The following is an 18,090-nucleotide window of genomic DNA, read 5'->3' as shown; positions in this document are numbered from 1 at the left end:
TTGCGATAGTCAGATTCGCATTGCGATTTACGTATTCGCATTGCGATTTTCCAAATTCGCGTTTGCGATTTACGTATTCGCATTGCGAATTAGGAAAATCGTAATGCGAATTTGGGAAATCGCAACGCGATAGTCAGAATCGCGTTGCGAATCTGGAAACTGATTTACGATACCGGAGATCGCGTTGCGAATTATCGATCGCATTGCGATTTAGTTGGTCATTTTGGCAAATCCAAAAAAAGTTGATTAAAATCGTATATTATAAGGTATTTTTGGTCACTAAGATTATTTTCTCCTTTTTTTTATCTCTTTCTTTAATGAAGGGTGGATATAAAAGATTCTCTGTTTGACACGGCGCAACTTGAGAAAAATCATTCTCTCATGAACTTAAATCACAAACCGAAAAAGAAGCAGAAATGGCAGCGTCGGGGGCAGGTTTGCCGATGAGAAGTGAGGTTCTTCAGCTTTACCGTTCACGTCTGCGAGTGGGCCGTCAGTTCAGCGACTACAACGTCAGGGAGTACTCAAAACGTCGAACCATGGACGCCTTCGAGACAACAAGAACTTAACCGACCCTCGTCTGCTGTCCGCCGCTTTCTCCGACGGTAAAGCTCAGCTGGAAGTCGCCAAGAAACAACCCCTCCCTTATTTCCTCTATGCCCCAAAGGTCAAAAGCATCCTCGATTTTTAAGGCCCTCTTTTATTTATAATATATATACACATAGAATAGAATACTATTACGTTGAAAAGAATGAGGGTGGAAATTTGGATGAAAATATTGAGTTCTTATGGTTATGTTTATGGGATCAATGGCATGTGGGATGATTTGTAAGCAGATTAGATTGATGCTTCGTTTCTGCAGTTTTATGTAGAAAAAATAAATAAAATTGATTATGATTTATCTTCTTATATCTGTTGCTCTGACCCATGTAGAAGAATGAACATACCTTCTCCTATTACTTGAGTTAATCATTTATTACCTTTAGAAAAACAATGATTTTGACTCTAAAAATTATGACATATATATGGGCAAAAGAATGATATTAGCTCGTTCAAAGGCATTTCCTAGGTTAGCTGATTTGTGATTATTAGGGGTGCGTGTGAGTATTGCCCAAAAAATGAAATCATTTTTTTAAAATTCAGTGATGAAAATTGAACAAAATAAAACAAGAGTGTCATCAAACTGATAGTTTGTCCAAGAGAAAAAGAAAGGCGTGAGGAAACGATCTCTCATGTGAGGAGCGAGATAAATTCCAGGCAAGTCGAGGAGGGAAGCTCCTCATTTTTTATTTTTTTGAGGAACGTCAAATTCGGATATTAGAGAACGTGTCTAAATTCTCTAGAAGTTTCTAATAAAACTTCCAGGACTTTCCAGATTTTTCGCTTAACTCAACAAAAACTCCGAGCCCCTCCTTCCTCAATGGCAGTTTCAGCACATAATCGAAATTTCAATCTGATTTGCAGGCAAGGATTCTCAGAAAGCTTTTCTTTCCGGGAAGAGAAGAAACAGCAACGAGTAGCAGATCAACGCAAAGAATGGAACTCTCGATTCTCACTATTCTCTCATTGGCAGAAGCAATTTTCATTTTGTTGATTTTGATCTCTAGGCAAGAAACAAAACTCCTCTTTCATGTTTCTCAGTCTTTTCTGTTCTTGAATAAGTCGTACTAATATTACAGATCAATCTAATATGCTTTTAGAAATCTCCCGAGAAGTTTCCCGAATTCTATGTGTCACACCCAAATTTTGAGCTAGAATTTATTTTAGTAAGTTGGTCATTTAATTGTTAAATTGTAAAGTTTAGAATTCAAGGTAAAAATTTATGGAAAATTAAGGACTAGATTGAATTCGGGGTAAATTTTATGGTCTGAAAGTTTAAATCTATAAAAATCAGTAGCTTTGGGAGTAATTTACCCATTTATTTATCAAGGAAAAATAACAAGGGATTTACATGTGAAGAGAATCGATCCCAAGATCTCATACAATACCATCAACATGAATTGCCATCTGTGCTAAATTACTATTGGGATAAAATGATAATAGTAATTTAAGATCCAATTTTTGGTATTAATCTGGAGAATACCCAAGAATTCCAAAGATTTCTTCTTACCTATAGCTTCAAAAAATATATATGTTTTATTTTAATCCTCTGTTGTTTCTCGTCCATTGTGAATCAGCCGTCGAAGGCTCTTCACAAATCCTAAGCCGTCGCTATGTTATTTCTTCAATTCCTACCAAGTTTGACAACAGTAGACCACACCGCCACCCATCGGAAGTGATGCCTTACCCCAACTAGAACCCAATGTCCATTTAGTTGAAACTCATCGCCAAACGCCGTGAATCTCTCTTCGAAGCTTCATTGGAGACCCCCTCGCCATCATTATTTCTTGTGATTTTGCACTGATCCCAAGCCCTGATGAACTCACCTTCACCACCGTTGAACTCCTCATCTCATGTCAGACAAGACCCGACTGAAATCGTTGCTTCATCTTCACTTTTCCCATCGTTCGCTTTAGGTAAGCCTCCAATCTCCTTATATGTTTGTTTTACGTTGTTGAAGTTGAGTTTTTGAGTTGTTTTAAGTCGATTGTAGCTAGTTGTTGCTGTTGGAGAGGTCAACCAATAAAAAAATGACCCTGTCATAGCTGAACATGTCCCACGCGTCGTCTCTGCGCGTGGGGATTGTTTTTAACCTGGGAGAATTCTAGAACCGATTGGACTGATCTGAACCAACCAAACTAGTTTGAGCTAGTGAACTAAGCCAACCGTCGAGTCTAGCCGAGTTGACTGTCGAGTCGAGCCGTAAGCCATTGATTTTTGTTGACTAGAGTTGATTTTGACTTTGACCAGGTTGACAGCAGACTTTGACCAAAAAGTTAACATTTTTGAAAAGTCATATTTTATGTTTTTCGACGCCCTGAATTTGAATCTGAAGTCTTGTTTCGTCAAATTAAAAAATGCTATGTTGTTTTTCAGCCTTCTATCTCCCGATTCGATCCATTTTTCCCGATTAATTTTGGTTCTGACGTAATTTCTTTTGCTTTGTTTTCGAGATATTTTGTGATGTTGAATTCAAGTTCGAAAGCGATCGAATGAAGTTTAAATTATCGATCGATGTGGCTCAAAAATTGAGGTAGTACACTACTACCTTTTGTATGCTTTATGAAACTCATTGATAATTGGTAAATGCATGAAAGGAAATGGTTGGTTAATTATGTGTAGTAAATTATTGTTATATTCGAATTGAATACGACATAAATTTAGTAGACCGAAGAAGACTCGGATGACTCGCATAAGGAATTGGGATACTTAGAACTTTGATTTTTGAATAAATACCTCGATACTAATTTTTCGGAAGTATTGCAAATGTCAGAATTGAATGAAATGACTGAAATAACCTTGAGATGAAAAAGGGATATGAATCTCCCCTGATAGTGGAATAACCTAAGAATTCATTCTTGTATTGATAGAACTATAGATTCATAGATTAAATTCATGATTTGATTGGAAAATTTTGTTAAAGATTCCTAGCCTTCGAGATCGTTACATATTCGGATACTCTGATTTTAGAATAAATATATGAAGACCAATTTATTGAAAGTATTGTATGAATACAATTGTTTGAAAATATTAAAATAGTCTGGAACTCTGAAATGACTAGGATAACCTCGAGTACTGAAATGACCTAAATACCCTCATGACCTAAAAATAAGCAGATGCCATTAGATAAATCCTAGAAACAGCAAACTTAAGTGTTGTACTACTCTTAAAGGTTTTGGAGCACGACCCAAACATGTTAAACACTCTGGATATTATTACAATACAAAAAATATAAATACCACCGAAATACTAGTTTAGTTCTTCAATATTCGTTCAACCATGACTCTAAAGGTGATCAATTCATTTAGTGCAATGAGTGTTAAAAAGTAAATATTTTGTAAGGTAACTCGGTTTGAATGATTGAAAGGTATCACAGTGCTGAGATTTGTTCAGTTTGAGTTAACCTGATATCCTAATAAATCGACATGAGTCTTGAATACAGTAAATAATCGTTTCACCCTTATTGGATTAAGTTACTAAGAATCCTCTAGAAATCAAAATGTCTAAAATGCCCCTAATAGCCTGAATGATGAAATCGTGCCTGTTATATTTGAAACTTTAATAATTATGATGTAAAGGTTCCTGAATTCCTTTCAAACGTATCTGAATTTTAAATAGTCCTGAAGCATTAATTCCTAAATATCGATTAGATCTGTTAGTAATCAAACCCTTTTAATAGGGACCATGTATCTAAAATTCGATCAATCTATCGAAGTTCTATGTTTCCTTTCCTAACTCAAGTCCCTTTGAAAAATAACTGAATTTTCTAGTGTGTTCCTTATGTGTTATATAATTGTTTTATTTGTTCTAAAATATGATGGGTTACCTGAATTGATTCATAAATGTTTTACTTGATCGATATCATGTTTTTCTGATTTACAGATTATGAATTACATTTCCTCGATATATTCTCTCTGGTTATTTGTTTTATTGGAAAATATAAATAAGCCTATTTTATGGATCATTGAACTATGTTACTATATGAAATTGTTTACTAGGATATTATTTGGGTAGGATTATAGAGTACGTAGATTCAACTCTGATCAAGCTTGTAAATCCATACAGACCTATGGTGACACTTGGGTAGGCTCTTAGGTCCCAAGGTACTTTCTTGGGTAGGCTCTTAGGCTCGAATGTACCCCCTTGGGTAGGCTCTAAGGCCCTAGGATACTCTCTTAAGTAGGCTCTTAGGCCCCCAAGGTACTCCCTTGGGTAATTTCAAAGCCCCAAAGTACCACCTTGGGTAAGCTCTAAGGCCCCACAGTACTCCCTAAGGTTGGCTCTTATGCCAAATAGGCCTAGCGTAAGTTCTATGGATGCAGTTTTGGGAACTACATATGGTATACGGTTGGAGGGTATTGTAGTGATTTTAAAATATATTTTATTGAAATAAACTACTATTATTTTTAAACTATGATTACATTTATTCTGGTTTTATGGGAACACACTAGACGTCCTATTTCAATCTCCTAAATCTGTCTATCTAAACGTTTTCCTCTGAAATGTAAGTTCCCTGACGGTTACTTGAAGATTTAATAGTGAAATCTCAACTCAACACTAGAACTTGCTGATGTTTGGTTTACAGAGGAAATTTCATACTTTACCATAATCTTCTTGACCTTTAGCATTATCTGGTAGTTTTTTATTATTGAGCTTTCCCAAAGCTCACCCTGCTACTCACCATTTCAGGTTAAAGGACTTGATCCTATGCAGTTTTGACACCAGTACGGGAGTTCTTTCAGCGATGCTTACAGAGTATCGTACATGTATAATTAGGGGGCATGTGTGTCACATTCTATTTTCATATCAGTGTATGAAATTTGTTTTGATATTGTATATTATTGAATTCTATTTTATCGTCAGAATATTATTGAACTTTTATTTTATTTTCAAATTATCTGACGCTTTGAAATGGTCTATTTTTTTTTATTTTTTCATATTTTTATAGTAGATAGCTCCGGTGGCCCTAACGTGACACCTTCAATTGGGTCACCCGTATCGATTTGGGGGTGTTACACTATGTACGAGATAAACCCTAGGTTATCGAGTAGAGGTGTGTCATTTGTGAAATCAACGTCACAAGTGATAAGTAGAGGATGTCACTAGAAGTGGATGCCTTTTTAGAAATAATAAGTTTCTCAATAAGGCCAGGTTACTCGTGTTGAAGAATGATCATGGCAAAGATAATTGATTCTATGAATTGCTTAATAGATTTTACAAATATACCATACAAAAGAAAATTTGAAATACAAGTTGTAGAGGATGCCACCAGAAGAGGACGTCTTTTATAAACATTGTGGGATTGATGTGAAATGTTTTTGATGAAACAAGAATTTTCTCAAGAATGCCATGTTTAACGAAAGAAACTCAAAGGGCGAAGTCCTTATAAAAGGCATCTTCTTCTGGTGGCGTAACTTATAGCACCAATATTGGCATAAGGATCTCTAAGTTTCGTGCCATGTCGTGCCACCAAAAGTGGAACCTCTTATATATAGAGACACTGCATTAAAATTTAGAATACTATCATATATGAAGGTTTAAATAGGCAACACCCTTGTGTTATGCACAACGCGTTTTCCATTGAGATTCCTAACCTGGCAAGAACCTCGCATTGTGCAAAATGCAAGGTTGTAAAGATTTCTGTCGTGGTAGAGATTTCTGACGTGGTAGCAAAATTTGATTTGACATGTCAAGAGTCTCTCATTCTGGAAGGCGAGAGATTTGAAAAAAGTATATCTATAAAAATAAGCGATAACCATGTTGTATGGATACCTTCGTAAAACATATATTAATGGAAAGATTTTTTTCAATTGTGTTCTATTTCAAAAATTATTTCTACACTTCCTTCAATACCAAGATTAAGAAATATGAGTTATATGATTTGATTTTAATGGAGCTTAAAAATCCTACATCACGATAAATGTCTTCGTTGCAAGCGAAAGTTCTCGTTGATGAGCCCAGCACTGAATCACATTACATGTTGACCTTATCAAATGCAAGCAACCTTCAGAAAATATTTAGGGCTTACACACATGTTTCTAGTATAAACATCAAGTTGACTGTAAAATTTGAGAAAGAAATATCCTCATCAAGTAACGCAGAAGCAACTCAGTTGTCACAATACCATGAAGACGAAAAGGCAATTCTGCTACGTTATGCCCGTAAATGTCAGGAGAAAGAGCAAATAATTGAGGAACTTAACTTAACATCAGACATTTCTACAGACTATGAAGAAACAAAAATTGATTCCTCTTTTATTCACTTCAACTAACCAGAACTTCATGTAGTTCTTTTTTTATGTTTATAAATTAGTATTAAAATAAATTTCATAAAATATGATGGTTCCAAAATTATTTATGCATCGAACCAAAGTATAAATTGTCATATTGTTAAAAGATAACTTAAAATTATCATTTTAAACTTAATTAGTAACTTAAACAATTTAACACTTTAAACTTAATTAATAATTTAAACAAAATTTAACATTATATTCGATTTGATGATATATTTAAAACATAAAAGATATATTTTTTCAAACACTATTTTATTTTATTACTATAATCGCAAACTACACAGTTGTCACATTTTTTATTTTTAAGTTTCATATTTTTTCCATTCATCTCTCGAATTTGTTTGCTACACCGGATTGGTAAGTATTCACACTTCTTCTTCTCCATTTCCATCTTATTCTTATGATCCTCAAGTATCGAATTTATTACCTTATTTACCCATTCTTCCTCATCTGAAGATGAGCTTGAATCTCAATCGTCGGAGTCAGAGTCGGAAGACCAAAAATAAAGCTTGGAACCACAATTTTTTTCCATATACATGTTTTTTAATAACTCAAAGAGAATGTGAGGAGAAAGATGCGTTGAGCCCTAGTTATATAAGTCCTCGAACACCAGCAGGAGCATTATTTAATGTAATACCCTAAAATTTTGGTTAGTGACCAAAATGTAAATTTTGAAAGTTTGGTGGCTAAAGTATAAAATTAGAAAAAGTTTAGGGACATAAATGGTAATTTCCCAAAAAGAATTTTTATTCCATAAAGGATAGTTTAATCTTGAGAGTGGGGTTCTACTTAAATCAGATTCTTGTTCTAGAAATTGTGTTAAAAGCTAGAAAGTGTTAAAGTCTGGTAAAAATTCGGTAAATCGGATCGAATAAAAATTTTGGAAAATTTTGAAGGATGATAAATTAATCTTAGAAATATTATTTCCACAATTTAAAATGATGGAAAATAATATGGAGCATTGGTTTTAAGCATTTATTTCCATGTTCAATTTGGATCGTTGGATGAAAAAAGGCAAGATTGAAATTATTGGAAAATAACATGGGAAAAGTTGTAAAGGGCAAAATATTTTGCCCATCTTTGAATTTGGAAGATGATAAGGTTTATGTGGCTTGGTAATAAGGTAAATATCAAGTTTCATTAAGGGTAAAATTGACATTTCTTATTAAATGAATATTTTATTTATTTAAGCTTAAATAAAGGGGAAATTAACATGAAATTAACCAAAATTTCATGAAACCAAACCATTTTCAGCCAAATTTCGTTCTCCTTCATACCAAGGTAAGAGAATTTTTATTTTTCAATTTTGAGAAAATTCCTTTGGATTTTGAACCATGTCGTGAAATAGAAAATTATTCTATTCGAAAAATGCTATCATTTGGTACCATTATTGTTTGCTAATTTGGTTTGTGTTCAAAGATCCCAAATTATAGGGTTTATATTCACATTAGGATTGATGGAATTGATGAAGGATTTGGATGTTATTGAGGTTGTAGAATTATTTCCAAGTACGATTGATGATTAAAATCACTTGTACATGATCATATGAACATATGAAGTTTCGGCCTAACATAATCTAAGGAGAAAGATGTGTTTTGATTAAATTAAGTTAGGTATTTTATTGTAGAGATTTTATAAGGTTGAATCGAAGTTGATTTCATGCTTAAATCGAATCAAAATCGAGTAAAATCATGAAAACTCTAATCTTCAACATACAAGCATTCGACCTTGGCTATAGAGGATGAGAAAATTTATGGAAAAATTATGTAGGGGTTGGAAATGATGTAGGAAGTACTCTACAAGCCTTAGAAAAATATGAGAACCATTATGTAAATTTTAAAAAGTTGGGGGATGAAATTGGCAATTTTGGAAAAATTATGGATTGTTGTGTAATTGTTCAATATTTTATGTAATATGCTGGCAATTAATGTTTGAGTGTTGAAATTGAAGTTAGGATGTGAAATTGGATTATTTTGGAAAGCTCGTAAAAGTTGAGGTTTAAACAAAAAAATATGAAAATGTTAGTAGCTTAAGTGAAAATGTTAAGTGAAGTTGGGATAAAAGGAACTTGAATGGTCAATTAGAAATATTAAGGTCAACATTTATGTTGTGACATGGAAATTGTATCGAATAAGCATCGGAAAATTTGTTAGGAATTTATTTTCCAAAGTATACATATGTTAGTAAGATTCTAACATTTGGTTTGAATTTATATATATTTGGTAATGATGTTCATTTGGATTGAGAGCTTGAAATCCAGATCAAATATTATTAAACCTAAGGAGAAGCTTAAGAATGAAACGGGAAATTCTAAGAAAGTTTGCAAGCTAAGGACACCAGGTGAGTGCAAATTTAATTTGTACTTATGTTATCGAACAAACATTGGCTTGCGATGAGCCAGTGATGAAATTACTATGGTAAGAAGTGACTCCTAAAATGTTATGTGATTTGTGATGCATGCATCTTTGTGCATTTGGTGAGCTAATAGAATTAGTGAACAAGTTGAAAATTCAAATCGGTTAAATCTATTTAGAATTTATGTTCTGGACAATAAGTTTAGAAAATCACTATAAATTCTACAAAATGATTAAAAGATGATTTCTATAAAATAAATTAGCTGAACCTTATTCCCATATGTAATGGGGTAAGGAGGAGGTAGGATAGTAGGCTGCCTCTAACGCCAGGTTGAGAGCAGCTTCCGTGGGAGACCTCCGAATTATGAATTGCCCACCGTGGGACTCGATCCCACGACCACAAGGTTAAGAGCCTTGTGCTCTACCAACTGAGCTGGACAGACAATTCATAAAGATGATTTCTATACCGTTGCATTATTATACTAGTCTAGTTTTGTTTAGAACAAATGAAAACTAATTCCGAGGTGTAGAAAAAAGATATGAATATTTTAATCGATGATAGGTCAGAAAATGGGGCAGTAGATTCTACTCAAAATATATTATGTCGGTTAACTTTGAAAATTCACCATAAATTATAAACATTGAACTAGAAGGAGTTCCTTATATGGGCATATTCTTATTTGAGACTAGTTTTCATTGGTATAAACAGAATAATTTTTAAATGTTTATATTAATACAAAATAATATTTCTTTAAAAGTAGTGCAAACTACCGAGAATGAAATTATGACAAATTTTGAGATTTAACCAAATTAGAAGAAAAGGATCAAGTTAAAGCTTAGTGAGGCTTATATTTTGACTTGTATATAAAGTTTCAAAGTGAGCAATGCATGCATAACATTATACATGGATGTTTTATACATCATTGGGTAGGACTTGCAATAAGTCTACCTTATTTATGTTGCCAAGATATTTATGTCATATATCACATATTTGACATATTCTAAAAATGCCAAAGGTTGAATATAAAATGCATTGATCATTGGTTATTATATATATGATTTTATCATAAATATATATAATGTTTATTACAAATGTTACTTCGGATATGAACTGCCTAATGTTAAAATTTTATTAATATATATTGCCATAGATGGAATAAAAAATAGGCTATATGCCCAAGTAAGTCATTGAGGGATAGGGTATAGTTGGCATGCCATAGAGTATAGTAGCTACAAGTTTAGATTAGCACTAGTGTGTAAGGACACTAAGTGCAGGTGGATGTCACAACCTTATGTGTCATATTCAGATTAACACTAGAGTGTAAACCTAGTGTAGGTGGTGGGAACGACCTTATGTGTCATATCTGGATTAGTAGTAAAGCGTAAGCTTAGTGCAGGTTTAGCATTACGGTACATATATATTTGACTCGAATACCCAGGGTCCTAAGGGTTTAAATTGGGCTATGGTTTATTGGTAAATAAATGATATATAGGCAAATAAGCTTACGAGCTTATGGGATAAATGGCAAGTATATTGGTAAGAAACTTTATATCCAATTATATCATGTTAATTTATGGTAGCATGGTTGGAATGTAGGTAAAGTGATAACATTGCATTGAATATTATTACTCATGTATATTTATATGTTGCATTGCTTTGAATATTTATATGATTGTCTCACTAAGTGTATACTTAGTGTGTGATGATTTTCACGCGTAGGAAAAATGAAGAAAATGAGTAAGGAGCTGAGCTTGGCATCAATCACCAAGAAAATGTTTACAAGTAACAATGAATACATCCTACTGTGTTCTAAAAGTCTTAGCTGGCATGTATACAAGAATGAAATGTTGCAATATCTTGATATATTTAGTATTAAATATAGTTAATAGTATGAATAAATATTATGATATTAAACTATGCTTAGCAAAAAAATTAATTTGGGTTTTAAATCAAATGTGTTAGACAATCTTATTTACTTTTTGAAAATATAACAGAACTATCTATCACTGCTTGAAACTGGTTTTGAATTGGTAACCAACAATATTATATTACGATTTTTCTCCGAATAATTATTTTATATAATTGTTCAAGTTATAAAACTGGTGATGTTTGAATAAAACAAAATTTTACTCATTTCAATTAAAGAAATGTGTTGAATTTTGATGTGACATATGTAACTCGTATTGGTTCGCGTATACGGGTTATAGGTGTTACATTTATTGGTATCAGAGCTACAGGTTTACCCAATTCTAGGACTAAACCTAGTTTGTTTTGAGTTAAAAAATGTATACATTCCACTAGGATGTAATTGTTACTGATTTGGTGATTATAAGGTTTGATTGATGCTACTCCTTACTTGTAAAGGTGAAAAATATAATATATGAAAAAGATGTGTGTATTTGACGGTTTGAAGAACGTGATCAAGCACGAGGTTAAAAAATAATCTAATAGTGATAGTAATGTTGTTAGCCACAATTCTATTGTTTAGTCTAATAAGATGATGTATTGGCACAATAGGAAGTGTCAATGTTGGATTAAGGAAAACTCATTTATGCATAAGTAGAGTATTGATGAAAGAATGAAACATTCTGCTACAATTGATCCTAAGTGATATGTGTGCGGTTAACCTTTTTGGCTAGAGTGTAAGGGTGAATCATATTTGTAGACAGTAATTGTCTGGTAAGGATTTAAAGTGTTGATTTATAATAGACTTGATAGAATTACCTTTCGAAGGTAATTTTTGGAATGGATTGATTACCCCCTATTATGTTGCAATGAATTACCGCTTAGAGTGATTAAATTTTACAGAACTCGAAAGTTTTGAGATATTTACGGTTGAGAAAGAGAGTAAATTTGTTTTCTAATGTGATTTTAGCATCAACTGCTATAAAGTTATTGCTACTAGGTTGTCAAGCCTTTTAAGTAAAGAAGATGAATACTCAAACTTCCTTAGTTAAGTTGGAAGATATTTCAACTGTTCGAGGGTATCTAATTGTGTATATACAAATGTTACTTGGATTACCTCTAGATTGATATTTAGAAATTGAAATAAAGATGTTATTAGATATTGCATTTATCTATATAGCCCCGTATCAAATGGATCCGACTTAGCTTAGAGAAATAAAGGCATGGTTAGTAGAATTGTTAAGAATGGGAATTTACAAGACTAAGCATGTCATCTGGGACGTATAGTGTTATTGTGAAAAAGAAAGACGGGTCTATGAAATTATGTATAGATTAACGTCTGTTAAATAAGGTAACAAATAAGACCATGTAACCTCTTTCGAGGATTGATAATCTTTTGATTAGTTAAAAGGTTGCTTTGGTGTCTCCCAAATTGGATCTTCCTCAGACAGTTTTCAGAAATTGATATAAATACTACGAGCTTATGATAATGTCCTTGAGTTTAACAAATTTTCCTACGACACTTATGGATTGGATAAACCAAGTATTTTAGTTACACTTGGACTAATTGGTGGTAGTGTTCATTGATGTTATTGTGATATGTTGTAAGACCAGGGAAAAACACGATGTCTGGTTTTTGTATAGGTTTTCCAATTATTCGGGAGAAAAATTGCATGCTAAGTTGACCAAGTGTAAATGTTGGTTGTCTACATTTGTATTCTTTGGCCATGTGGACTTAACTAAGGGGATAAGAATAAATACCAAGAAAACACGAGATATAGTAGAATGATAAATTCCAAAGAATGTTTTGGAATTTTAAAGTTTTTTGGGCTTTTTTGGTTACTATTGAAGGTTCATAAAGAACTTTTTGATGATTATATTCCCTCTGACCAATATATTGAGGAAAGACATGTTATTCATTTGGACTGTTAAGTTCCAAGAAAACTTTGAGATGTTAAAAAAGAATACTAACATAAGCTCCAAGGTCAGTATAATTAGAATCTGAAAAAAGATTATGTGAATTATAGTAATGCATCTCATAATGGTTTGGGATGTGTTTGTAAAAGAGGAAAAGTTTTGGTTTATGCTTCAAAGCAACTAAAGAATCATGAAATAAATTATCCGGCTCATGATCTCGAGTTGACAACAGTTGTGTTTACTTTGTTGATATAGCACCACTATCTACATGGTGAGTGACTATATCTATACATATCTCAAAAGTCAAAAGTATGTGTTGACTCGAAAGAGTGAAAAGAAAGGAAATGGATTGAATTCCTTAAAGAATGATGACGTGCTTATCAACTGCAAACATGAAAGGCTAATGTGGTGGCTGATACGATAAAGTCGAAAGACATTTATATTCTGAGAGTTTTGAATACATGATTGTCTTTAAAGAAAGATGGTGTTTTGATTGTAGAATTAAATTTAAAGCCTATATTGCTAGATCGAATAAAGGATCGTTAGAGAAAAGATGAAAATTGTCGTGCTTGTAAAAGATAGAACAAGCAAAAAATGCGAAACTAAAGACCTTAATATTTATATTATCGAGGAAAGAGCTTATAAACAAGTATGAAAAGAGTTATCATCGAGCTTGTTTCTCAATGGATGATATGTCACAGAGTTAAAGTAAACCATCAAGTGCCTTCTGAATTATTGTGACCGAATTATATCATTTAGTGGGATAATATCATTTAAGATAATCTTAAGATAGTTACTGATCAACAAGTCTTACGCATATTTGAAAAGAAAAAAGATTGAATATCAGGAAGGTGATAAAGAAGTATTTCTTAAATTATCACCTTGGAAAAAAAGTATTGCAGTTCGGACGCAAAGGAAAATCGCGTCTGAGATTAATTGGACCTTATAAGATTATAAAAAAAAGAAAGTTGGATCAGAGACTTATCAACTAGAATTTCCTCTCGAAATGGACAAGATCCATAATGTTTTTCATGTGTCGATGCTCAGGATGTATCAATTAGATCACTCTCATATTATCACCCAGAGGAAATAGAGATTCAGCCAGGTTTGACTTATGAAAAAGAATCGTACTTAATAAAGTTCGACAAAGAAATCAAAGAGTGAAAAAGCATCATCCTTATCTATTTACATTAGGTATGTATTGAAAATTTGAGGACAATTTTTTTAGGGGAAGAATTGTCATACCCTAAATTTTTTATTAGTGACTAAAATATAAATTTTAAAAGTTTGGTTGCTAAAGTATAAAATTTGGAGAAGTTTAGAGACCTAATTGATAATTTTATCGAAAAGAATTTTTATTCCATAAATGGATAGTTTAATCTTCAGAGTAGGGTTTTACTGAAATCAGATTCTTGATCTGGAAATTGTGTTAAAAGCTAGAAAGTGTTAAAGTCCAGTAAAAATTTGGTAAATCGGACCGAATAAAAATTTTGGGAAATTTTGAAGGATGATAAATTATTCTTAGAAATATTATTTCCACAATTTAAATGATGGAAAATAATATGGAGCATTGGATTTGAGAATTTATTTCCATGTTCAATTTGGATAATTGGATTAACCATGACAAGACTGAAATTGTTGGCAAATGGCATGGGCAAAGTTGTAAAGGGAAAAATATTTTGTCCATCTTTGAATTTGGAAGATGATAAGGTTTATGTGGCTTGGTATTAAGGTAAATATCAAGTTTTAATAAGGGTAAAATGGACATTTCTTATTAAATGAATATTTTAATCATTTAAGCTTAAATAAAGGGTAAATCATGAAATTAACCAAAATTTCATGAAATCAAGCCATTTTTCAGCCAACATTTCGTGCTTCTCCATACCAAAGTAAGAGAATTTTTATTTTTCATTTTTGAGCAAATTTCTTTGGATTTTGAACTATGTCGTGAAATAGAAATTTATTTTATTCAAAACATGCTATCATTTGGTACCATTATTGTTTGCAAATTTGGTTTGTGTTCAAAGATCCCAAATTCTAGGGTTTATTGAATTGATTAAGGATTTTGATGTTTTTGAGGTTGTAGAATCATTTCCAAGCATGATTGATAATTAAAATCACTTGTACATGATCATATGAACATATGAAGTTTCGGCCTAACCTAGTCTTGGGAGAAATATGTGTTCTGATTAAATTAAGTTAGGTATTTTATTTTAGAGATTTTATAAGGTTGAATCTAAGTTGATTTCATGCTTGAATCGAATCAAATCGAGTAAAATCATGAAAACTCTAATCTTGAACATACAAAGCATTCGGCATTGACTATAGAGGATGAGAAAAAATATGGAAAAAGTATGTAGGTGCTGGAAATGATGTAGGAAGTATTCTAAAAGCCATAGAAAAATTTAGGGACCATTCTATAAATTTTAAAAGTTGGGGACCAAATTGGAAATTTTGGAAAGTTTTGGATTATTGTGTAATTGTTCAATATTTGATGTACTATGCTGGAAATTAATATTTAAGTGTTCAAATTGAAATTAGGATGTGAAATTGATTATTTTGGAAGCTCGTAAAAGTTGAGGTTTAAATAAAAAAATATGGAAAGGTTGGGAGCTTAAGTGAAAATGTTATGTGAAGTTGAGATAAAAGGAACTTGAATGGTCAATTAGAAATATTAAGGTCGACATTTATGTTGTGACATGGAAATTGTATCGAATATGCATCGGAAAATTTGTTAGAAATTTATTTTCCAAAGTATACCTATGTTAGGAAGATTCTAACGTTTGGTTTGAATTTGTATATGTTTGGTAACGATGTTCATTTAGATTGAGTGCTTGAAATCCAGATCAAATATTATTAAACCTAAGGAGAAGCTTAAGGATGAAACGGGAAATTCTAAGGAAGTTTGCAAGCTAAGGACACCAGGTGAGTACAGATTTAATTTGTACTTATGTTATCGAACAAACATTGGTTTGCGATGAGCCAGTGACAAAGTAACTATGGTAAGAAGTGACTCCTAAAATGTTATGTTATTTGTGATGTATGCATATATTGCATTTGGTGAGCCAATAGAATTAGTGAACAAGTTGAAAATTCAAATCAGTGAAATCTGCTTAGAATTTATGTTTGGACAATAAGTTTAGAAAATCACTATAAATTATAAAAAATGATTAAAGGATGAATTATATACCGTTGGATTATGATATCGGTATAGTTTTGTTTAGAACAAACGAAAACTAATTCCGAGGTGTATTAAAAAAGATATGAATTTTTAATCGAGGATAGTCAGAAAACGGGGCAACAGATTCTACTCAAAGCAGATTATGTTGGTAAACTTTGAAAATTCACCATAAATTTTAAAAATTGAACTAGAATGAGTGCCTTATATGGACAGATTCGTATTTGAGTCTTGTTTCTATTGGTATAAACAGAATAATTTTTAAATGTTTATATTAATACAAAATAATATTTCTTTAAAGGTAGTACAAACTATCTAAACATGAAATTATGACTAATTTTGGGAGTTAACCAAATTAGAAGCAAATGATCAAGTTAAAGCTTAGTGAGGCTTATATTTTGACTTGTATATAAAGTTTCAAAGTGAGTGCAATGCATGCATAACATTATACATGGATTTTTATACATCATTGGGTAGGATTTGCAATAAGTCTACCTTATTTATGTTGGCATATTTTGTCATATATCACATATTTGACATATTCTAAATATGTCGAAGATTGAATATAAAATACATTGATCATTGGTTATTATATATATGATTTTTGTCATAAATATATATAATGTTTATTACGAATGTTACTTCGGGTATGAACTACCTAATGTTAAAATTTTATTAATATATATTGTCATGGATGGAATAAAAAATAGACTATATGCCCAAGTAAGTCATTCAGGGACAAGGTATAGTTGGCATGCCATATAGTATAGTAGTGCAGGTTTATATTAGCACTAGTGTGTAAGGACACTAAGTACAGGTGGAGGGCACAACCTTATGTGTCATATTCAGATTAGCACTAGACTGTAAACCTAGTGTAGGTGGTGGGCACGACCTTATTTGTCATATCTAGATTAGCACTAGAGTGTAAGCTTAGTGCAGGTTTAGCACTACGGTGCATATATATTTAACTCAAATACTCAGGGTCTCCAGGGTTTAAATTAGGCTATAGTTTATTGGTTAATAAATGATAAACAGGCAAATAAGCATACTAGCTTATGGGAGAAATGGCAAGTATATTGGTAAGAAACTTTATATCCGGTTATATCATGTTAATTTATGGTAACATGGTTGGAATGCAGGTAAAGTGATCACATTACTTGAATATTATTACTCATGTATATTTATATGTTGCATTGTTTTGAATATTTATATAATTGCCTCACTAAGTGTATACTTAGCGTGTGATGATTTTCACACGTAGAAAAAAAGAAGAAAAGGAGTAAGGAGCTGAGCTTGGCATCAATCACCAAGAAAATGTTTACAAGTAACAATGATGACATCTTACTGTGTTCTAAAAGTCTTTGCTGGCATGTATGCGAGAATGAAATGTCTGCAATTTCTTAATATAGTTACTATTAAATATAATTAATAGTATGAATAAATATTATGATATTATACTATGCTTAGAAAAAAATAATTTGGGTTTAAATCAAACGTGTTAGACAATCTTATTTATTTTATGAAAATAGAACATACTTGTCAATCACTGCTTGAAATTGGTTTTGAATTGGTAACCAACAATATTATATTACGATTTTTCTCTGATAATTATTTTATAATAATTGTTCAAATTATAAAACTGATGATGTTTGAATGAAACAAAATTTTACTCATTTTAATTAAAGAAATGTTTTAAATTTTTGATGTGACATCTGTAACTCGTATTGGTTCAAGTATACGGGTTATAGGTGTTACATTTAATAGATCTCGCTTTACATTAAATGTAATCCACAGGGATTCCTGACGTGGTAGGATATCATTTTTTGTCAAACGTGAAGTCTTT

At 32.0% G+C, this 18,090-nt stretch overlaps 1 pseudogene; it reads left to right on the top strand.

Moving 5' to 3' along the window:
- The first annotated feature begins 378 nt into the window (after positions 1 to 378).
- LOC120139438 lies at positions 379 to 814 on the top strand (annotated as a pseudogene).
- Positions 815 to 18,090: the final 17,276 nt, after the last annotated feature.

The sequence above is a fragment of the Hibiscus syriacus genome, unplaced genomic scaffold (genome assembly GCF_006381635.1).
Source record: "Hibiscus syriacus cultivar Baekdansim isolate YM2019G1 unplaced genomic scaffold, ASM638163v2 tig00110745_pilon, whole genome shotgun sequence".
NCBI lineage: Eukaryota > Viridiplantae > Streptophyta > Magnoliopsida > Malvales > Malvaceae > Hibiscus > Hibiscus syriacus.
This window is presented reverse-complemented; position numbering and strand designations above follow the sequence as displayed.